General features: G+C 41.4%; 1 protein-coding gene across 6 annotated transcripts in view; it reads left to right on the top strand.

The window, feature by feature from the left end:
* Positions 1 to 23892, top strand: part of LCLAT1 (lysocardiolipin acyltransferase 1) — a 284186-nt gene that overhangs the window by 75990 nt on the left and 184304 nt on the right. For 2 of the 6 annotated variants that reach the window (XM_019970480.2, XM_019970478.2), the window contains exon 1: positions 7407 to 7576. The exons of 1 other annotated variant lie outside the window; for it this stretch is intronic. The gene's annotated coding sequence lies outside the window, so the exon portion shown is untranslated. Of the gene's footprint in view, positions 1 to 7405; positions 7598 to 9054; positions 9201 to 23892 lie in introns of those variants that run through there. 3 more of the 6 variants (XM_070798932.1, XM_070798933.1, XM_070798935.1) reach the window with 3 other exon arrangements.

Raw genomic sequence — 23892 nt, 5'->3', positions numbered from 1 at the left:
TAAAGAGATTCTCACCATCTACAGCCAGAGGACAGCCAGGGCTGAAGATCAGACATAGGGCTTAGCTGTAAGAGTGACAGAAGTTCAGAGAAGGCTGTCTTCTCTGCTTGGTAAATCACCAATGTCAAGGTCACCACCTTGATAGGAAACAAGTAGAACCCTGAGAAGACAAGAGATAAGTGCTGGCCAAGTTGTGAAGACAAGGGAGCCCTGGTGCACTGTTGTGGGAATGTAAACTGATGCAGTTGTTATGGAAAACAGTATGGAGATTCCTCAAAAGATTAAGAATAGAATTATTATATGATCCAACAACCTACTTCCAGTTATACATCCAAAGGAAATGAAACCACTATCTCAAAGATATATCTATACCCCCATGTTCGTTGCAGCATTATTTATAATAGCCAAGGTCCACTAACTGATGAATGGATAAAGAAACTGTTTATATATATATATTATATATACACACACACATAAAAAATATTATCCAGCCATGAAAAGAAGGGCATTCTGCCATTTGCAACAACATAAAAGAAGGCATTATGCTAAGTAAAAAAAAGTAAGAGAAAGACAAATACTGTATGATTTCACTTATATGTGAAATCTAAAAATAACTGAACTCATAAAAACAGAGAGTAGACTGGTGACTGCCAGAGATCAGGGGAGGAGTGTGCAGTAAGAGGTGAACGTGGTAAAAGGGTATAAACTTCCAGTTATAAGATAAATAAGCTCTGAGGGTGTAATATACAGCCTGGTGACTATCGTTCACAATACTGTACTATATACTTGAAAGTTGCTAAGAGGGTAGATTTTTAAAAAGTTCTTATCACACACACAAGATAACTATGTGAGGTGAGAGATGGGCCAATTATTTCTTGTGGTCATCATTTCAGCAATATATGTGTATGGCAAATCATTACATTGTACACCTTAAATTTACATGGTGTTATATGTCAACTATATCTGAGTAAAGCGAGGAAAAAACCTTGAAATCTGGGGATGGGATATCTGAGTAGATGTACTTGAGAATCCTAAAACTTCAGATTCTCTAAGCTGTCTGGGCTGGCAGACGTAGGTCTCTCTGCCTTGTTGGAAGAAAGAGGCAACCCTTACTTAAAATGGGTCAGGTCTCACCTTGGCCTCACAAGGCAAGTTCTGGAGCTATAAGGAAGAGAAAGGATTCTATGCCACAGGGGCTGTAGATCCTGACCCACCAGACTACATTCTGCCTACATGTAGAACCTGAGGTGCTGGATTAAGGGGATAAGAGCACATAAAGCTAGTTTAGAGGAGTTTGCCAATGAGGCCTATTCCCATGACATAGTATTTAAGAACATGGTAGGGGCTCTGGGACTCAGTTCTAATATACTGCTGGCATGGTACTTGGAAGTTGGGAAAAGCACTGACCACATTAAATAAAGCAGAGTTGCCAGAACAGTCATAGCAGAATATGGATGTGGGAATCAAAAAATTCCAAGAAACAAGCATCCTAAAATGCATCTACCAAACAAGACCAGAAAGCTTTCAGTTGACTCTCTTCTTCAGGAGGGCCTGGACAACTGTCCAGGTGACAGCAAATGCCCTGGAAAGGGGACCAGCATCATTGAGATGCTCAGTTGTGTTTGTCCTCTGCAGATCAGGGCTCATGCCTTTATAGAATAAGATCTAGTAGCAGTAGAGAGGACAGGATCCTAGGATAGTAGAGACAACTAAGAGAAGCAGTGGTGATCTGATTACCATAATGGATAGTAAGGATCAACCTGATCAATGGCAATGTCTAGTAGAATGCAGTATTTCTAGGGACAAGATAGATGGGCAGACAGAAAGGATACTGATTAACACACAATCAGTTCAGTTCAGTTCAATTGCTCAGTTGTGTCTAACTCTTTGTGACCCCATGGACTGTAGCACGCCAGGCCTCCCTGTCCATCACCAACTCCTGGAGTTCACTCAAACTCATGTCCATCGAGTCGGTGATGCCATCCAACGATCTCATCCTCTGTTGTCCCCCTCTCCTCCTGCCCTCAATCTTTCCTGGCATCAGGGTCTTTTCAAATGAGTCAGTTCTTTGCATGAGGTGGCCAAAGTATTGGAGTTTCAGCTTCAGCATCAGTCCTTCCAATGAATATTCAGGACTGATTTCCTTTAGAATAGACTGGTAGCATACAATAAGAAGAGATTAATAGTAGAAGGCTGGGGTCAACATTACTCCAATGAAAAGTTATAATAACTTGCCTGATTTAAAGACCTGAGCCTGTACTCAAACCTAGAATGCATGAACCAAAGGAAAGACTATGTGTCTATGAGAAAGAATCTGGAACACCAGGGCAAGTGTGTACAGATTTTTTTTTCAGTTCTTCTCCAAAGTGATTTATGGCTATTTCCTTGGACAGGAAAGAGGACTAATCTAATATTTTGAGGGATGTTGGATACAGGGTCTAAGTTGATGAGGATACCCAGGAGTCCGAAGCACCACCAGGCCCTCCTGTTGGAGGAGGGGCATATTGGAATCAGATAATAAACGGAGACTTCACCCAGGTCTGTCTCAGAGTGGGCTCACTGGCTCCTTTTATCAAACTGGCGGTCATTACCTTGATTCCCAAATGTATGATTGGAATGGATGCACTTAGTAGCTGCCAGGATCCTCACATTGGTCCTTAGACCAATAGTCTGTAGAGTGAGAGCTACTGTCTAGGAAAAGCCAAGTAAAGCCCCTGGAACTGTGTCACCTCTGCCCCAACCAAGTAGTAAACCACAGCAACGTTCAGAGGAAGAGAACATTCACGTGGGCAAGAACGCAGTTCTACTTTTATAGTCTTGCTCCAGGGCTATGTTTATTTTCCTGTTTTCTGTCATCATACATTCCAAAGGGACCCAGGCCATCTGGCCATTCCACAGAACACCACATTAGTCTATCATAGTGAAATATCACGTTGCTTGGGCCTGACAAGCAAGAAATGCAAGTAATCCGGATGTCTTGATGAGATACATGCTTTCCAGAGGGTGAATAAACCCTTCTAAATAAAAATTCAGAAGCCTGCTATACTGATGAAAATTTTAAATGGCAATTATTACTTTTAACATTTTGAGATAATTTTAGATTCATAGGAGAGATGCAAGAAGAACACAGATTTCTGCAAGCATTTTACCCAGCTTGCCTTTATATTAACATCTAATATAAGCATAGAACATATATCAAAACTAAGAAAATAACCTTGTTGCTGGGCCATGCTTCAATCATGTCTCATTCTTGCTGATCCTATGGACTGTAGCGCACCAAGATCCTCTGTCCATGAAATTCTCCAGGCAAGAATACTGGAGTGGATTGCCATGCCCTCCAGGGGATCTTTCTGACCCAAAGATCAAACCCACATCTCTTATATCTCCTACATTGGCAGGTGGATTCTTTACCACTAGTACCACTGGGGGAAGCCCAACCTTGGTATAATACTATTCTCTAGAGCACAGACTTTACGTGGATGGTGAAGAAGTCCAATGGTCAAAGGCATGCCAGAGATTTTTCTCCACAGTAAAGGACAACTTACCTTCTACCACTAAGAAAGAGTGCTTGGTAGATCTCTTCAGGTTAAGGTGGAAGGTTTCTAGTTTTAAGAAGGGCTCAGATCCATAAAGGACTCAGTAGCAAGTCCAGCCTCATTACAAGCAGCCCTGGGGTTTGTGCTCTATCACTTGACACATCTCATGATAAAAGAAGTATCTGTGGTAGAGAAAAGGCTGACTGGAGTCTCTGGCAAGACCCAAAAGAAGAGACGCAGCGCAGCCCATTACAGTTCTGGAGAATGGCCGAACCAACTGGGGGAGAGAAACATACCCATTTGAAAAGCATCTACCCTGGTGGTCCAATGATTAGACTTGGAGCTGGATGGGCTGGGACTGGGGGGTGGGGGAGGGCAGATGCCTGTCCAAAGGCCTACTCCCCCCTCTGAAAATTAGGGGGTAACAGTTTTATAGACAGGGAATTCCCTGGTAGCTCGGTGGGTAAAGAATCTGCCTGCAGTGCAGGAGCCTCCAGTTCAATCCCTGGGTCGGGAAGACATCCTGGAGAAGAAAATGGCAACCAAATCCAGTATTCTTGCCTGGAAAATCCTAAAGACAGAGGAGCCTGGTGGGGTACAGACCATGGGGTCGCAAGAGTTGGACATGATTTAGTGACTAAATCACCATCAGTTTTATAGATCTATAGATGGGGGTTGGGGTTGGGGGTTGGGGTGTACATGCAGAAACAGCATAATCAGCTCTGAGAGTTATTTGAACTTGATTACTGGTAGTCTGAACAGCATCATCTTGATTAACTATAATCTTTAGTTGCAGGATTGATTTGTTCCCATTTCCTTGAGGCCAGTTCTCAGAATTGTGGCAGCTTATGTCATGGCTACAGTCTGGTCATCATGTAGGTAACTTCTTCCACCTGGTAGGGGTTTCGGTATCTATAAAACAGCTCATAGGATATGGCTCAGAATATTATCTATAGCCCTTAAGAAGGAAATAAACATCCTTGACTTTGCATAATGACTAACCTATTATTATTTGGTCTTCTTTGGTTGTTTCTGCATTTTCCTCACTTTTCTGATTAAACTTATTATTTGGCTAAAGTTTTTCCACAGACAAAAGGCAGGTGAAACTTATGGTGGGAAAGGACCACAGAGTCCTGCTCCATTTCAAAGGCGGATAGGAGGGTCTTTTGGTATTTATAACAAGCCTCTCTGAGCCTGAGTTTAAGCTAATGAATTGACTCTGGGAGGAGGGAAGCTGGTTGCCAGAGGAACAAACCCTGAGATTAGAGGCTTGAAACTTTCAACTCCATCCTTCAATCCCCCGAGGAGGGATTGAGTTAATCATTAGCGGTCAGTGATTTCATTAATTATGCCAAGATTGGAGTCAGGAGAAGAAGGTGATGACAGAAGATGAGATGGTTGGATGGCATCACCGACTCAATGGATACGAATTTGAGTAAACTCCGGGAGTTGGTGATGGACAGGGAGGCCAGACGTGCTGCAGTCTATGGGGTAGCAAAGACTCCGACACGACTGAGTGACTGAACTGAACTGAATGAGATCTCCATTAAAAAAAACACTGACAACAGTTTCTGAGAGCTTCCTGGTTCGAGTGAACAGTGGGGTGCTGGGAGGGCGACACACCCAGAGGGGGAATGAAAGCTGAGTCCCCTCTCCACAACCCAGACCTTGCTCCATGCCTCTCTTCCATTTGACTGTTCCTGAGTTGTATCCTTTAGAACAAGCCAGTAGACAGAGGTAATGCGTTCTCCTGAGTTCTGTGATCTGTTCTAGCAAACTAGACCCTGAGCAGGGTATTGTGGGATGTCCCGATTTACAGCTAGTTTGTCAGAAGTACCCAAGGTCTAGACTTCCCACTGACATTTGAAGTAGGGAGCAGAGTTGCACAACTAAGCCCTGAACCTCTGGGGTCTGCACTACTTTGGAGTTGTGAGTGTCAAAACTGAATTAGCTTGCAGGACACTCAGTGGGTGTCCATAGAGCATTGGAGAATAGCTTGGCGTGGAAAAGCCACACACGTGGTAAACAAGAGCTAATGCCTTTAGTCTCCACAGTTTTGACCCTTTCCTTCAGGTTCTACTGCTCCATTCCTCAAAAACTCCTAAGGCTAGGGAAGTGAGATAGAGAAGAAACCAGGATGATTCATCAAGTCAGTTAATGTTCTGACTTGATGTCAGAAGTCAGTTCTTCATCAGTTGGCACTGTTTATTCTAGGAGTTACAGAGACGCAAAGATAAACTATTATATAATCCCTTCTTTCAAAAATCCATCTCCAAGGCTTTTAGGATTTCCCCCCTGGCCTCTAATAACAACAAATTAAAAAACTTGTCGGGGTGAGCGGAGGAGGTAAGACTTTATTTAGATAACTTTTTTCCTAGAAATCTTAAAGATTTTTTAAAAATGAGGCTTAAGGTCACAGGGGTAATTGATAGAGCTGGCTTTTGTATTGGTGTTTCCCTCTGTTGTTTAATCTTCATTTTCTAACACAATTTCAGCATTTGAAATATTTCAATATTTCTGAATAGAACTGGAGAGTTTGTGAAGCTAATTTTAGAAAAAGAACATGTAAACTTTTGATTCACAGAGAGTTTGGAGTATAATTTTTTGTTTGTTTGGTGTACCCTGTGGCTTGTGGGATCTTAGTTCTCTGACCAGGGATCAAACCCAGGCCTCAGCAGTGAGAGAACAAAGTCCTGACCACTGGTCCACCAGGGAACTCCAACGGAGTATAATTTAGCTATACTGAAGCTATGCATCCTAAACTTAGATGTTCATTATTGTTTACACTCCATATTTTGTCAGAACAGGAATTCTGTATTTTGAAAAAAAATTCTTTCCCCTCTGTACCCTGATGAATAAACGAACAAAACGCATAAACATAGGTAAAGTGGCTAAGTGTGTGATGGGTAGTTAAATTTATTTTTTTTAGGATTTTAAATCAGTGAGTCTTCGTTGAAAACTAGCAGGAGGAAGGCACTGTGCAGGAAATGAAAAAAGGCTTAACTGCAGTCCCCAGCATCATGGAGCTTTAGAGTTTAGGTTAAGGAACAGATGTCCCAGGACAGAAAGTGGCAGTGAAAGCCTTCTGTGAGGGATGCTCAGAGGAGGTAAAGTTTCCCTCTGGGAAAACTTCATGCTAGGGAGAGCTTGGTGCTGCGCGTCGGGAACCTGAATTCTAGAACTGGTTCTATTACTGATCTGCCTCTGTAGGTTAGGCTTTGTGGACAACGAGTATCACCAGCCATATCAGTAAAGACAGGATGTTGTGGCCATCAGCCACTCCCTCCAACGCCGCCACCCTCTAGATAGTTATGGTGCCTGTCAGAGGAACTATTTCAGTGAGCTCAGACTCTTGCATCTTCCCATAGGTAGAAAGTGCTAACTTCATTAATTTAAGCTGTCTGGCTTTTAATAGTAATTTTTTAATATTCCGACTACCTAGTTTTTGTTGCAAAAGTTCCTAAATATCCTGGCTCCTCCCTTATCTCTTCTGAACAGCCCCTCAGAGCAATATGAGAGGCTGCCTCCTGGGCTTAAGTCCTCAGTATGTTCCTCCAGGAAAACTCGGTTCTCAATTTTTAGGTCATACATTTTTAAGCTCCCCAGATTTCTATTGTCACTCTGAAACTCTAAGGGTTAGAGGGACAATGACCTTCAGATTTCCTATTTCTTATTGCTACTCGCCCCTACACCTCCTCGCTCTCTATGTCCCTCTTCTTCTGGAGGCCAGATGGAGAAATGAAGGTGGTCCCTTTAAGGGAGCCCTCAGAGTCTGGCCCCGAGGAGCCCCAGGCCGGGAGCAGGGGCGGGGCTCCGGGGACCCGGGCTTCCCACGCAGCCGGGGACGCCGCTGCGTCATGGCGCTCACAGCCAATCAGGATGAAGTCTGCCTGGACGCATTACTAGGGCGACGGGCCCGACGCCTCCTGCTTCGGGATGAATTAGCGGCGGGTTCTGCACCCAGGTTGTGACCCCCACGGATTCTGCAGCTCACCCACGCGCTCTCCACTGCGTCGCGCGTAGTCCTCTGCTGGCCACAGGTGAGAAGCTGGAACCGTCAGGTGGGGGTTCCGGCGCCGGGAAAATGGCGGCGGCGGTCGGGGGATCCCCGGTTGGCGGAGGGGGAGCAGTCCCATGGGCACCTACCTGGACCGCCGGCCTCCCCGGGACGCGGCCCCCTGTAACGGTCACTTGACGGGAAATTGGGGTCCGGATGCGGGTGGCTGTGCCACCGGCTCAGGGTGAGAGGAGGCGTGGGGAAGCGATTCCCGGAGGCTAGCGGAGGCGTCGGGGGCCACGGAGCAGCTCGGCGGGCTCGATGGGCCGCTTTGCTCGGTGTTTACAGAAAGCTCAACAACACGTCCTTGCTACAGACCTGGTTGGAGCTGCACCGTTGCGAACACAGTCCAGCCTTTCACTGTTAAATTGGATGTACAAAAGGTCCCAAGTGGCCGCCACGTGCGAGGCTTAGATGTGAACTGGAGAAGGCAGGGGCTGGAACTGGTTTACCTGTATCCTCCAGGCGCCTGCTTGTAGGTGACAAGAGGGGCAGTGCCACGAAAGGAAGGGTAGGCCCCAACGAGGGGCTGATGTCAAGTCCGATCGTTAAGGCGAGTGTCTGAGCTCCTGCTTCTCCACTGGAAGAGAAGAAATACAAAGTTTGGGCGCTTAGGTGTTGGGTAGACAGTCTTCCTCCTTGTACTTTCTGGGTTCGGGTGGGTTCCCCGGGGGCATTGCCCCTGCCTTCGAAGTTCTTTAGCTCTATTCCACGTGCACGTGGCTGCATGTACAATTGAGGATTTGTTGCCAAAATCTTGGCTCTCTGTGCACCAAAACCAAACAGAAATAGAGTTATGGAAGAGAAAGAAAGAGTGGCTTTATTACTTTGCCAGGAGACAAAGCAGGAGCTCAGTATGCTAGCAGGAGAGGTTATGTAGTCAGACAGCAAGCAGTATGTGATAAGGATCAAGGCAGTAACAGTCTTGTATTTACCTCTTCTGAGAAGTTTCAAAACGGTGGGGGTTGCTAACAAGATGAGGGTGTGTTCAGGGTCTCAGCAGGTCAATCTCCTAATCTTGATGAGCCTCTCTGTTCCCTTTAATCTTTGCCTCAGGTGGTTACCCTTGCTGTTCCTCCTGCCCTTTAGAACTCAGAGAAGGTCATGGGAGGTCAGAACTTGCCTACAAGGAATGGGGAGCAAAAGAGGTCTCCATGTCCAGGAGCCCGACAGGGCCCTGCTCAGAATCAGACTGACATTCAGTTTAAGCTCAGGAATGTAAAAGATAGACGTATCTGTGCAGGTCTTACAGAAATGAAATTTTGTCCATTTATGTCAGTCCGTTATTTGAGCAAAGCCTTGTCATGATAAATGAGGAAGCACAAATCAATAATTGAAGAAGGTTTTAAGTTTTTATTAAACTCTTCAAAAGAATACTTTGCAAGATGACTTTTACAACATAATTTGTGTTAGGTGTTAAGATTTATTGCTTTGATGTATTTTTCTGGTTTCTGTTTATAGAAAAAAGGTAACATTGGTTCTTTCATTGAGCCTTGGTGGAACTGCCCTGCCAAGTCCTTGGGATATAAAGATTAATTGCTGATCCTGAGTGAGACAAAGAAGTTTGATTCACTAATGCAGGTGATAAGGACTCAAGTATAGTTGAGGTGGGTACAGAGAGCTGCAGAAATGCATACCAGGTAACAGTTGCTTCTGCTGTGGTCCTGTCCTAGAAGGAAAGGGAGCTGATTGCAAAGTAAAGGGGAAAAGAGCTTTAGGCAAAGGAGGAGGCAGTGCCAAGTTAGGTTGGGTTAGTTTTTTAAAAAAACTATCTTGATGAAAGTCCTTTTTGCAAAACTTGTATCTTTTGAGAGTAAAAGAAAAAGATTCATTTTAATTTTTTCCCCCGTTTCAAAGAAGTTCCTATTGTACATTGCATGAAATGTACTTCCATGTGACAGAAAAGCAGGTTAAGTGATTTTTGTTTTCTGTAGCAGTCTTGATTTGGTGGAGCACCTTGTTCTGTTATTGAGAGAGAGCACAGTGGCACTTTTCATTTGCCATCTTTGGAGTGCCCGCTGTGAATCAGGCACTGTGAAAATGAGGTGTCTTCCTTGTTCTAATTTGAGCAAATGATGGTCCATTTCTTCCCCCCAGGTGCTTAAAAGAGACTTTGTTTCACACTGCATCTGTGGAGATTTGGTGTTGGGCTGGAGTTAGGTACAGTTTCTAGTTCCTACTCTGCCACTGAAAATATCTTAGGGAAATCATTGTTTCCTTATTACCTTGTCTTTGACATGGACAAAGCGTTTCTCCTCCAAGCAATCTCACTGTTGTTGTGAGGAGAAAAAAAAAAGTATAGGTAAAAGGACTTAAAAAAAGTGAAAAGCACTGTGATGACAGTGACATTATAGACACTGTTCCAGGAGCCCTATACAGGCTCACTCAGCCAGCAGCATTGTGAAGTGAGTACTTTATCATCTTTGTTTTACAGATGAGGAACCTGAGACACACTGAACTTTTAAGTTTTTTTCCCCAATTGCACTACTAGTGTCATGGTGCCAGGCTGTGTTCTTAGCCACTGGGCATACTATCTTCTGTAACTTGCAGATGTTAAAGTGTTAGGGGGATATATATGAACAGGCTTTCAGTGAAGTAATTTTGTGTGTGTGGTCTTTTAGTCGTATAGATAATGACCGTGACTCATTCCATTGGCATCCAATAGTGATTTATATAGTGATGACTACAGTTACTTTGGTTAAGTGATATAGTCATCCCACCTTTAATGTCCATTATTTTTAAAAGTATTTTAAAACAGGGTTGTTACTGACTTCTAAGAGGAAGCACAAATCAATAATTGAAGAAGGTTTTAGTTTTTATTAAACTCTTCAAAAGAATACTTTGCCAGATGACTGTTACAACATAATTTGTGTTAGGTGTTAAGATTCATTGCTTTGATGTATTTTTCTAGTCTCTGTTTATTAAAAAAAAGGTAACATGAATTAAAGTGGCTGGGACGTTCGTTCTTTCTTTGAGCCTTCATGGAACTGCCCTGCCAGGCCCTTGGGATATAAAGATTAATTACTGCTTCTGAGTGAGACAAAGAAGTTTAATTCACTAATGCAGGTGGTAAGGACTCAACTATAGTTGGGGTGGGTACAGAGAGCTGCAGGAACGCATAGCGGGTAACAGTCGCTTCTTCTGTGATCCTGTGCAAGAAAGAAAGGGAGCTGATTGCAAGGTAAAGGGGGAAGGAGCTTTAGGCAAAGGAGGAGGCGGTGTCAGATTGGGTTGAGAGGGCATGAGTGCCCAGTAGTCAGGCCAGAGTTTTGCAAAAGTTGGTGAGAAAGAAGCCAGGAAAGGTCAGGGCCATATTATGAATTCTCAGTTGAGAGAGTGATTTTATCCTGTGGGCAGTGGGACCTATAGAAGGATGAGTAACACGACCAACTTTATGCTCTGTAAAGGGAACTTTGGTGATGGCAGGGTCAAAGACAGAATGTGAGGAAGAAACCAGTTAAGGGCAGGTTCCATACTCCAGATCAGAGATGGTGAGGGAGTGAGGCAGGGCATTAACTGTGACAGCAAAGTTCAGAGTCCACCACACACATTTTGAAGGCAGAATGGAAGATGGCTGGGTGTGAAGAATAGTGGGGTGGGGAGGGAAGCACCTGCTGAGCAAGTGAAGGTAAGACTAAGGTGTTATATTTGGGGTGTTTTGGTAACCATATGGTTAGAGATCAGAAATACTGTTAAAATTTTTAGGGAAAAGGATGGAGCAAGGAGTTCTTTGTTACTGGGTTTTGGGAAACCTGTAAACCCTCTCAGGTGCTGGGTTACATAAAGTGTAACAACCAGGTTTAACAGAAGCCTCTAGGCTTTTGATTTCTGAGACTACAGAACTTTTCATTATATCCTTGAAGACAGTAGGCTTTCCATTGAAGGAAAGCCACTCAAAGGGAATGGGAAGAGGGTACGGTTGAAGTAAAATATTAGAATAACAAGTGTTACAGAGTGTTCTCCCCCCCTTTGTTAACATTATGTTTTAATATATTTGTACAGAAATCATATTACAAATGTAGTCACAAATGAATTCTCTAGTTGTAAAACTGACCACTGCTCAAACTTCCATAGTACTAGAGTTGTCTTATCACCAACAACATAACATGAATGCATTTGAAATCAACCACATGGTGAAATTGTAAACCTTGGAGAGAGGCAGGAATTCATGAATTCAGAGCAAGGCCAAGAACTGTTCAAACCATAAGCAGAAATCAAAGGACTACTGAGTAGAGTAGGCATAGATTTCTTGAAAAAGACTTAAGGCGATGAGTATAACAATGATTGACAAATTTGACTTCAGACTTTGTTAAAATTGAGAATTTTTCCCCATCTAAAGATAACAACATTAAGAGAATGAAGGGCAAAATACAGATTGGAAGAAGAAAATGGCAGTTCATCTGGCAGATGTATGTATATCATGTAAACTTAGTAAGAAAAAGACAGTTTTATTTTAAAATGTACAAAAGTTCTGAATAGAATCTCTGTATGGCCAGTATGCATATAGAGAAGTGTTCAACATCAGTCAATGGAGAAATGCAAATTAATTAATACAATAATGAAAAAACAACAGTGAGATACTATTGTCTGCCTTCTGGAATGGCTAAAATGAAAGAGTGTCAGTGCCTTTATTGGCAAGGATGTGGAGCCACAGAATCTCTTAAATGTTTTGGTAGGAATGTAAAATGGTACAGTCATCTTGGAAAATTGGCTGTATCTAATCCTACCCATGACCCATCATTTTCATTCTTAAGAATATACCCAAGGGAAATAGATGTATATTCTACCCCTCCCCCGAAAAGTAAAAGGATGTTCAAAGCACCTTTATTCATGATAACCAAAAATGAGATGAAACCCAACTGGACATTGGCAGTAGAATGGATGAATAAGTTGTGGTTTATTTATATAATGAAAAATTAAAGAAGCAATAAAAGGGAAGGAACTACTGCTTATGTACACATCAACATTGATGGATCTCATGGACTTAATGAGCCAGATAATTCATTGAATACTATGTGACTCCATTCAAATGAAGTTCAAAAACAGGTAACAACTGTTTCCAGGTCAGAATAGTGGTTCCTCCAAGGGGTGGTGTTGGTAATGACTAGAAGGGGCATGAGGGAACCTTCTGGCATGTTGGAAATGTTCTGTATCCTGAGATGGCATGGGTGTATGTGTATGAAAAATTCAAGTTGCATACCTAAGATTTGTACAGTTTCTCTTACACTTTAATTTAAAAAGAGGTGCTAGTGAGAATTTGGCAGTGTTAGACCAGTTAACTTTTGATGAGGAAAACCAGCAGGAATGACAGTGAGAAAGGTGCTTTAAAGGAGTATAAAAGGAGTATGAGAGGCCCCAGGGAAATGATGAAATCTAGATTTTTTTATTTTTTATTTTACAAAAATGTCTTTTATATAATTGTCTTGTAAAAGGCAAATGTGAAATTAAGGCTGTTATATCATGCTGTTTTACAGTTTGGTCTCAAAGTTACGTTCCAAACTCTGTACCAGATGATTAGTTCCTTGTCCTAAGAATTAATGCAAGAAACTTCAAGTGTAACCTAGGTTTTGGTAAATACAAGATATGTTATGGGAAATAAATTTATGTATATTTTGCTTAATTTTGAGGGGAAAAATTCTAATCAAATCTCTTTTTCATCAATATGAAATGTGGTCCCTGTTTAAGAGAAGTCACTGTGTGGCTTTTCCACATCCCTACTGATGGCTCTTGAGAATGAGCCCTGAGTTGTGATTCCTTTGGCTGCAGGGTCTCGAATGTAGTGATGGAGCTAAGAAAAGCCTTTGGTGAGCTACCTGTAGCAGCGAGGTAAAGCTCAAAAAAGGCCTTTGTGAGCTACCATCAGATTTGACAGTGTTTATCACACCTCTCCCTGCTGGTGATGGTGATTTAGAAGCTAAGTCGTGTTCGGCCTTGGCGACCCCATGGAGTGTAGCCTGCCAGGCTCCTCTTCCATGGGATTCTCCAGACAAGAATACTGGAGTGGATTGCCATTTCCTTCTCCAGGGGATCTTCCCAACCCAGGGGTCAAACCAGGATCTCCTGCATTGCTGACTGAGCTACTTCTCTCCCTAGGTCTCTCTAACTGACAGTGAGGACGAGGGGTGGGTGGATCCTGCTGTGAGGACCTGGGAGGCAGAAGTCTGAGGGGCAGCCATCAGTGAGAGCTGACTGGATATGATTAACCACAGTATCAGCTATAACTCTGTTACAGTTGAGGTTTCTGCACAGGTACAATGCTCACTTCCTCCCAGGAAGGAGATTACTATTCCAGGGATGATGAGGAGTACTTACGCTGTCCTTAGTTTTCCATCTCAATTAGAGATCACCTTCTTTTTATGTTTGTAAGTGAAAGTTAACCCCCTCCGGAGACCTTGTGGAGCAGGGACATAGCTTATTTCTGTGGTGAGCTAGTGTCTACTGGTATCACAAAGCAAATGATGGATAAGAGACAGGAATAAAGATGCAATGAGGGAAGAGATGTGAGTGGTAGCAGCCATTCTTAGGCTCTATGTGGCCAGTAATGTGGACTGAAAGGTTTTTTTTTTTTAACTCTGACAGTGATTCTTTCCACACATGAATGTTAGGTATCTTGGGGAAGACATCTTTGTCTGGGTTCTTATTATTTCTGCCTTCCTTTTCAAATACGAATACTTTTATTAGATTTATTTTTTAAATTGAGTTCAGTTCAGTCGCTCAGTCGTGTCCAACTCTTTGCGACCCCATGAATCGCAGCACGCCAGGCCTCCCTGTCCATCACCAACTCCCGGAGTTCACTCAGACTCACGTCCATTGAGTCATTGATGCCATCCAGCCATCTCATCCTCTGTCGTCCCCTTCACCTCCTGCCCCCAATCCCTCCCAGCATCAGAGTCTTTTCCAATGAGTCAATTCTTCGCATCAGGTGGCCAAAGTACTGGAGTTTCAGCTTTAGCATCATTCCTTCCAAAGAAATCCCAGGGCTGATCTCCTTCAGAATGGACTGGTTGGATCTCCTTGCAGTCCAAGGGACTCTCAAGAGTCTTCTCCAACACCACAATTCAAAAGCATCAATTCTTTGGTGCTCAGCTGTCTTCACAGTCCAGCTTTCACATCCATACATGACCACTGGAAACACCATAGCCTTGACTAGATGGACCTTTGTTGGCAAAGTAATGTCTCTGCTTTTCAAAATGCTATCTAGGTTGGTCATAACTTTTCTTCCAAGAAGTAAGCGTCTGTTAATTTCATGGCTGCAGTCACCATCTGCAGTGATTTTGGAGCCCCCCAAAATAAAGTCTGACACTGTTTCCACTGTTTGCCCATCTATTTCCCATAAAGTGATAGGACCAGATGCCATGATCTTCATTTTCTGAATGTTGAGTTTTAAGCCAACTTTTTCACTCTCCTCTTTCACCTTCATCAAGAGGCTTTTGAGTTCCTCTTCACTTTCTGCCATAAGGGTGGTATCATCTGCATATCTGAGGTTATTGATATTTCTCCCAGCAATCTTGATTCCAGCTTGTGCTTCTTCCAGTCCAGCATTTCTCATGATGTACTCTGCATAGAAGTTAAATAAGCAGGGTGACAATATACAGCCTTGACGTACTCCTTTTCCTATTTGGAACCAGTCTGTTGTTCCATGCCCAGTTCTAACTGTTGCTTCCTGACCTGTGTACAAATTTCTCAAGAGGCAGGTCAGGTGGTCTGGTATTCCTATCTCTTTCAGAATTTTCCACAGTTTATTGTGATCCACACAGTCAAAGGCTTAAATTATGTAGCCTATAATAATTTGCCTTTTGAGGGTTATGGAGAAGAATGATGGTAACCAGGAGTGGCTTGAATACCAAAATGTTTATTTGTTTAATCTGAACATTTTTGAACCGTTACTATGAGCTTGGTGATGGAGACAGAATTGAGTAGGTACCGTTTCTGCCACCTCCAGAGGTTCTAGGGGAGACTCTGCTCCTGGCCTCTTCTAGCCTCTGGTGGCTGCCTGCATTCCTTGGCTTGTGGCTACATCACTCATTCCTTGTCTCTGTGGTCACTGCCTTCTCCTGTTCTGTCTGTGGTCAGATTGCCTTCTGCCTCTTTTTTGAAAGAATATATGTGATTGTATTTAGGGCCCACCATGATAGTCCAGCTTCCCAGGTGGCGCTAGTGGTAAAGAACTTGCCTGTCAGTGCAGGAGATGTAAGAGACAAGGGTTCAGGTTCGATCCTTGGGTCGGGAATATCCCCTAGAGGACAGCGGTGTAACCCACTCCAGTATTCATGCCTGGAGAATTCTGTGGACAGAGGAGCCTGGCAGGCTACAGTCCATGCGGTTGCAGAGTCAGACATGACTGAAGCAACTTGCGGGCATGATATTCCAGGATAATCCCTCCATCTTAAAAGATTTAAGTTAATCATATCTACAAAGTGTTGGTTTTTTTTTTTTTTCCTTTTCTGCTTAGGTAATATTTACAGGTTCAAACGATTAATATCTTATGTGGCTATCTTTTGAGAGGGTCATTGTATAGTCAAGGTATTTGTTAATCTATGTATTGCAGGTGAAGAGATTAATTACTTAAAGTCACAAAGTTAGAATTAACTTCTCTTTATATATATGTTTCCCATCTGTGTACCACCTTTTGGAAGAAAGTAATATTCTGTGTTTATGTGGATTTGTTATACAGTCAAGTTTAGGGATTTTTTTTTTTTCTAAAAAACTTGTTATTTTGAGATAATTGTAGAATTACATGCAATTTTAAGAAATAATACAAAAATTCCATGTCCCCTTTATACAGTTTTTCCCAATGTACAGTATTACAACCAGAATATTGACGTTGATACAGCCAAGAAGATGAACAGCTTCCCCACACAGATTTCTTATATGGTCCTTTGATAGCTTCACATCCCCTTCTCTGACCTCTGGCTATCACTAATGTGTTCTCAATTTCTATAATTCTGTCACTGCAAGAATGTTACTTAAATGGAATTATACAGTGGGTAGCCTTTGGCGATTTATCTTTTTTTCACTTAGCATGATTCCCTGGACATTCATCCAAGTTGTTTTATGTATCAGTAGTTTGTTCTTTTTTCTTGCTTAGTATTTCTCTATAGTTTTCAGTATTTTTTGGTATTGCGCGAGCATACTCAGTTGTGTCTGTCTCTTTGCAACCCTGTAGGCTGTAACCCTGATGTGAAGAATTGACTCATTGGAAAAGACCCTGATACTGGGAAAGACTGAAGGCGGGAGGCAGAGGGGACGACAGAGGATGAGATGGTTGGGTGGCATCACCGACTCAATGGACCTGAGTTTGAGTAAGCTCCAGGAGTTGGTGATGGACAGGGAAGCCTGGCATGCTGCAGTCCTTGGGGTCACAAAGAGTCAGACATGACTGAGCAACTGAACTGAACTGAGACTGTAGCCCACCAGGCTCCTCTGTCCAGGGAATTTTCCTCCAGGGGATATTCTGGACCCAGGGATGGAATCCGTGTTTCCTGTGTTGCCAGGCAGATTCTTTACCATAGAGCTACCTGGTAATGTAGCTACCAAAGGACATCTTGGTTTTTTTCTAGTTTTTGGCTGTTTTCCCTAAAGCTACAGTGAACATTCATGTACAGATTTTATGTAAACATAAATTTTTATTTTATTGGAATAAATGCCCAGGAATGCAGTTACTATACCATATGGTGGTTGTATGGGTACATTGAACTCTTAATTCTCTTCTGTCCTAATGCTAATACCAAACTGTCTTAATTATCGTTGCTTTGTGGTAAGTTTTGAAAATGGGAAGTAGGTCTCCTACTTTCTTTTTCAAAATTGTGTTGTTTTTTCCGGGTCCCTTGTAAGGCCTTACAAATTTTAGAATCAGCTTGTTGGTTTCAACAAAGACGTCAGTTGTGGATCTGTTTGTCAGTAATTTTTAATACTATTTTCATTGAGTTGTACAACCATTACCACGATTCCTTTTAGAACATTTTCTTCACCTCAGTAAGAAGCCCTGTATCCATTAACAGGGACACCTCATCTTTCTTCATCCTCCTCTACCTTTGACCTAGGCAAATACTCATCTACTTTCTGCCTATCCTAGGCATTTCCTTTAAGTAGAACTACACAATATATGGCCTTTTGTAACTGGTTTCCTTCACTTTTTAGCATAATATTTTAAAGGTTCATCCCTGTGGTAGCATATAACAATACTTAATTCCTTTTTATGTTCGAGTAATACTCCATTGTATGGATACACTACTTTTTATTTATCCATTCACCAGTTGATGGACATTCATGTACAAGTTTTTGCACAATTTTTTTTGCATAATTATGCTGTAATTTCTTTGGCGGGGTATATACCTAGGAGTTGAATTTCTGGGTCATAGGGTAGCTTATGTGTTTAATCTTTTCAGGGCTTTTCCAGACTCTCCCATTTTACAATCCCCTTGCAGTGTGTGGGGATTTCCATATTTCTCCATCCTCCTCCAACACTTGCTATTATCTTTTTGATTATAACCATTCTAGAGAAGTTGTAATAAAACATTCTCTTGTAATAAAACATCTCTTAAAGAATAAAAAAAATCTTTATTACAATAAAATACAATATTATTTATTATTTATTGTAATAAAATATTGTATTTCATAATAATTCAATCCTAAATTCTTCACCATTTATCTTCTAAAAACAAGGTCATACATAAGAAGAGTATAATAATAATACTCAGCAATTTAATATAATACTGTTGTTTAATATACAATCCATATGTATGTTTCCTCAGTTGTCCTTTATAGATGTTTATTTCTGTATTAAGAATCCAATGAAAGAAGTGTTTTCATGTCTGTTTAGCTTCTTCAATCTAGACTAGTTGTAAGAAAACATTCTCTTGGATGTGAGGTAATCTCTCATTGCAGTTTTGACTTGCATTTCCCTGATAAGAAATGATGTCAGACATATTTTCATGTGGTTATTAGGCATTTGTGTATTTTCTTTGGGGAAATATCTATTCAGATCCTTTGCCCATTTTTTCCTTTTTTATTTTTTAAATTATGAAAATATAACACATTTGCAAGAGACTTGGAAAATACAGAGCAAATTTATATATAGTTCTATATATTACAATTTCTTTTAAATAGATAAATAAGAGTTTTAGTTGGAGTTTCAATATCAAGCTCAAAAATTAATAGAATGACTATACATAGAAGTAGAAGGGTATAGTAGACCTAAAAAGCACTGTGAACCAATTCAACATAATTAAGATTTATACAACTCTGCCCATTTTTAGTTGGGTTATTTGCCTTTTTACCACTGCTTTATACAAGTTCTTCATATATTCCAGTTAGAAGCCCCTGATCCTATGTGTGATTTGTAGAAGTTTTCTTCTATTCTGTAGTTTGTCTTTTCTATTGAAATGCAGTTTGCAGTTGATTTTCTTTCTTTCTTTTTTTAAGTTTATTTTTAATTGAAGGATAATTGCTTTACAGTATTGTGTTGGTTTCTACCAAACATCAACATGAATCAGCCTTTCCTGGTATGTTTATCTTGTATCTGTAGCCTTACTGAATTCACACTTTAGGAGGTTCTAGGACGTTTTGGGGCAGATTCTTCGGGATTGTGTATGTAAACCATCATGTCATCTGCAAATAGGGACAGGTTTATTTCTTCTTTCTGTATGGCTTTTATTTCCTTTTCTTGCCTTCTTGCATTGAGTAGAATTTCCAGTACTGTGTTGTACAAGGGTGGTGAGAATGAACATCCTTGTTCTCAATAATAGAGGCAATGAATGCAGTGTTCATTTTTTTCATTTATCATTATGTGTAGTAATGTTTGCTGTTTTTTTTTTTAAAAGATGCTCATTATCTAGTTGAGGAAGTTCCCTGTATTCCCTTATTTTTATGAGCGCTTTTCTCTTGAACAGGATTGACATTATTATTATTATTATAGCTCTTACCAAGTTTTCTGGTCTCTTTTTTTAACTTTTCATTTTATGTTGGGGTATAATTGATTAACAGTGTTGTGATAGTTTCAGGTGTGTAGCAAAATGATTCAGTTATACATGTGTATATTCTTTTTCAAATTCTTTCCTATTTAGGTTGTTACATAATATTCAGCAGAGTTTCTTGTACTATATGGTAGGTCCTTGCTGGTTATTCATTTTGTTTATTAAAAAAAATTTTTTTTTCCTTTGTATAGCCCAACTCACTAAATTTTTATTTTAAATGAATTGGTGTTTATGGTATGTATGATGTCACAGACAGTGACCATACAACAGTTTATATTGTTGGGAACAGGCACAGCTGAAAAGTGGCTGACTTGCTATTCTTACATTACACAGGAGTAGGTCAGTTAGGGAGTTAAAATAATAGTCAACAGAATGCTATTTTTTTTTTTAACTTTTTATTTTGTATTGGAATATAGAACTCCGGCAGACGGTGATGGACAGGGAGGCCTGGCGTGCTGTGATTCATGGGGTCGCAAAGAGTTGGACACGACTGAGCGACTCAACTGAACTGAACTGATAGCTGATTAGCAAACAATGTTGTGATAGTTTGAGGTGAAGAGCGAAGGAACTTAGCCATATACATACATGTGTCCATTCTCCCCCATACTCCCCTCCCATCCAGGCTGCCACATAACATTGAGCGGAATTCCATGTGCTCTCAGTAGGTCCTTGTTGGTGGTCCATTTTAAATACAGCAGTGTGTACATGTCAGTCCCAAACCCCTTAACTATCCTTTACACCCAAAACAGGATTGACTTTTATCAGATGATTTTTTTCTGTGTAGACTGGTATGATTGTGTAAATATGTGTTTTTTTCAGTTTGTTAGTATGTGGGTTACATTGATCTTGAATATTGAACTAAGGAGTTTTGTGATTATATTCATGTATTGGTCTATAGTTGTTTTTTTTTTTTTTTTTTTGTAGTAATGTCTTTTCCTGGTTTTTGAGGGTGTTTTTTTTTTTGAGGGCTTCCCTTGTAGCTCAGTTCGTAAAGAATCTGCCTGCAGTACAGGAGGCCCAGGTTTGATCCCTGGGTTGGGAAGATCCCCTGGGGATGGAAATGGCAACCCACTCCAGGATCCTTGCCTGGAAAATCTCATGGACGCAGGAGCCTGGCGGGCTGCAGTCCATGGGGTCGCAAAGAGTTGGGCATGACTGAGCGACTAACACTAACACACTGCACTTCCTGGTTTTTGCATCAGGGAGATGCTGGATTCTTAACGTGATCTTGTGTTTACCAAAGAGATTGTGTTAATTCTTGAAACATTTGGTAGAATTCTCTAATGAAAGGATCTGGGCCAGGAGATTCCTCTTTTGGGAGGTTTTTAATTATGAGTTTAATTTCCTTAATAGTTATAGGGCTGTTCAGATTGTTTCATTTTGAGTGAGTTGTGTGTTTTGAGGAATTGGTCCGTTGACATACAAAGCAGGGCTCTTCACTGCTGCTGGGCAGCCGTGGGTGTTTCAGCTCTTCTGTAGGCCTTACTGATAGACTCTGCCTTCTTGCTGTTCCCCACACGGCCTAAACTGACACCACTGGGAGGGGATGGCCTTCTTACACCTGCAGATAGAGGAAGTCCTGACTCTCTGCTAGGCTGTCTCATACCATTGTGGTGGAGATGAGAAGGGGAGCCTCGTTACTGTTATAGGAGTAGAAGTACAGCTCTCCAGGTGTTCTTCCTAGATGCTGTGTGGCAGGGGACAGGGGTCCTTAGCAAGGGAAGGAAGTTCTGCCTTTGGTATCATCCCCACAGGTGAAGGTAGGAGGTAAGGGAGGGAGTAAGAGGGTAGCCTCCTGTAATGTTGAGGCACAACAGTATATAGCCTGGTGAGAAGGAAAGTTTAGACTCTTTACTTGGCTTACCTTGTCACAGGGTACGGGTGAGCTACAGTTTATCCTATGGTTTTTGGCTGGAGTGCCAGTGGTTATTGTCTACAAGTTTTCTGTTTTGCTCTGCTGCTCTTTTCTTGGTTCTCTGAAAGAGCAGGGACTTTATTTGTCTGCCTCCATTGGCATTTCTGGATTATTGGCTGCTTCAGCTCTGTGTCTATGCGGTATTTGAGGCAAAAGGAAAACCCAGAGAATTCACCATCATGTTGTTCCACAGATCCCAGGGTCCTTCCCAAACTAAAGTGCCTTCTCTCCACCTTCAGAGTCTTCTTTTGTTTGTTTTACATATAATGTCCTGAATATTCATCGGAAGGACTGATGTTGAAGCTGAAGCTCCAATACTTTGGCCACCTGATGAGAAGAACTAACTCATTAGAAAAGACCTTGATGCTGGGAAAGATTGAAGGCAGGAGGAGAAGGGGACGACAGAGGATGAGATGGTTGGATGGCATCACTGACTCGATGGACATGAGTTTGGGCAAGCTCTGGGAGTTGGTGATAGACAGGGAAACTTGGCGTTCTGCAGTCTTTGTCCAACTCTTTGCAGGGTTGCAAAGAGTAGGACATGACTAAGTGACTGAACCAATAACGTCCAGGGTTTTTATTTGCCCTTAGCTGAAGCAGTAGGTTTTTCCTGTGGTCATGTATGGATGTGAGAGTTGGACTGTGAAGAAGGCTGAGCACCGAAGAATTGATGCCTTTGAACTGTGGTGTTGGAGAAGACTCTTGAGAGTCCCTTGGACTGCAGGGAGATCCAACCAGTCCATTCTGAAGGAGATCAGCCCTGGGATTTCTTTGGAAGGAATGATGCTAAAGCTGAAGCTCCAGTACTTTGGCCACCTCCTGCGAAGAGTTGACTCATTGGAAAAGACTCTGATGCTGGGAGGGATTGGGGGCAGGAGGAGAAGGGGACGACAGAGGATGAGATGGCTGGATGGCATCACTGACTCAAGGGATGTGAGTCTGGGTGAACTCTGGGAGTTGGTGATGGACAGGGAGGCCTGGCGTGCTGCGATTCATGGGGTTGCAGAGTCGGAGACGACTGAGCAACTGAACTGAAGCCGTAGGAGCAGTACATTTACTGGATTTTATGGAGCAGTAAGTAGTTGGACTGAGATTAATTTTTTTTTTTAATGGAAGAAAACATAGGGTAGAAATTAAGATACATAATTGGCTAGTTAGATACTTAAGTTAGTTTTGGGTCAGTTACTTTGAAGTGACAGTTCAACTATGTCTTCTTTTCCCCTAGAGAGTAATTCTGTTTGTCATTGTTCAGTAAAACCAAACCCTCATTAGTTTAAGATCTCTTTTAAAGAAGTTTGAAAATCCAATGAACTAATTTATTTCTGCATTTATATATTATAAATGCATCATAATTCTACATTTCTGGCTTAGTGTGTGATAGAAAAAAAATTTATTGTAGTGAAAGATTAGTTTTATAGAGGGATTAACTCAGTTTTTCTAATAGAGATCTTGAAGCTGTGGATTCTTTTCTTAAAGAGGAAAAAGGCATTGTGGTTAAGAACTACATAAGGAAAATTTGTGGAAGTCTTTGAAATGTACAAAACAGATCATGGGGTATCTTGGAAACTGGGTGGTCTAAAACACGTTTCCTGGAGATGTGATCTATGGAATCTGCAGCTTTTATTATTTTTTGACTGACTTTATAACTTTGCAAATTGTGGATAACTGACAGGAGTGCAAATGTCTTTAGACATGCGGCTGAGTTTTGTTGATTGGAGGTACTATTGATTTCTTTTCCTCTTTTGTGGGAGAAGCCGGTTTTAGATCTATTAAACAAATACATTTCACCATTTCCAGTTACCTGTGTGTTCGTGTTCTTTGGATTCACTTTTGAACCAGATGAAGCATGTTATTTATTCCATAATTAATTAATGAGTTAAGTAAAATCATAGGTGTTCATTTTATATTAGTATGGGAGACACAATGTTATCTTTTTGTTTGTTTGAATTATGCTGTTAACAACTTGAACTCTGATGTGCTTGAATCCCACTGTAACACTTACTGTCATTGTGATTTGGAGCAGGGAGTTTTATCTTTTAACCTAAGTCTGTCTACCCACTATAAAAAGGGGTCACAGTGCTATTTTCCTGTTGATGTTTTTGTGAGGACTGAAAGAAATGTTGTAAGGAACACTCATCTCACTGCACCTCATACATCTTAAGAACTTGGCTTTCTACTGTTATAAGGCTGTGGGCAACCATTTTACCTTCCTGAGACTTAATCTATTTAAAAAAAAAAAAGGAACTTTTTTACTTGGTTGTTAGGCCATAACAACCAAGTAAATTTTACCTTTCTGTAAAATTTACTAGTCATAATTGCAAAGAATGGAAGAAGTAGCAGTAGTTGCTTTTGGAAGGAAGAACATTTTAAACATGCAAGTCACCTTGCTGCTCTGAGAAAGAGAAATGT

This window comes from Bos indicus, chromosome 11 (assembly GCF_029378745.1).
Source record: "Bos indicus isolate NIAB-ARS_2022 breed Sahiwal x Tharparkar chromosome 11, NIAB-ARS_B.indTharparkar_mat_pri_1.0, whole genome shotgun sequence".
Classification (NCBI taxonomy): domain Eukaryota; kingdom Metazoa; phylum Chordata; class Mammalia; order Artiodactyla; family Bovidae; genus Bos; species Bos indicus.
Note: the sequence above shows the minus strand (reverse complement) of the source record. Positions and strands in the feature narration are given on the sequence as shown.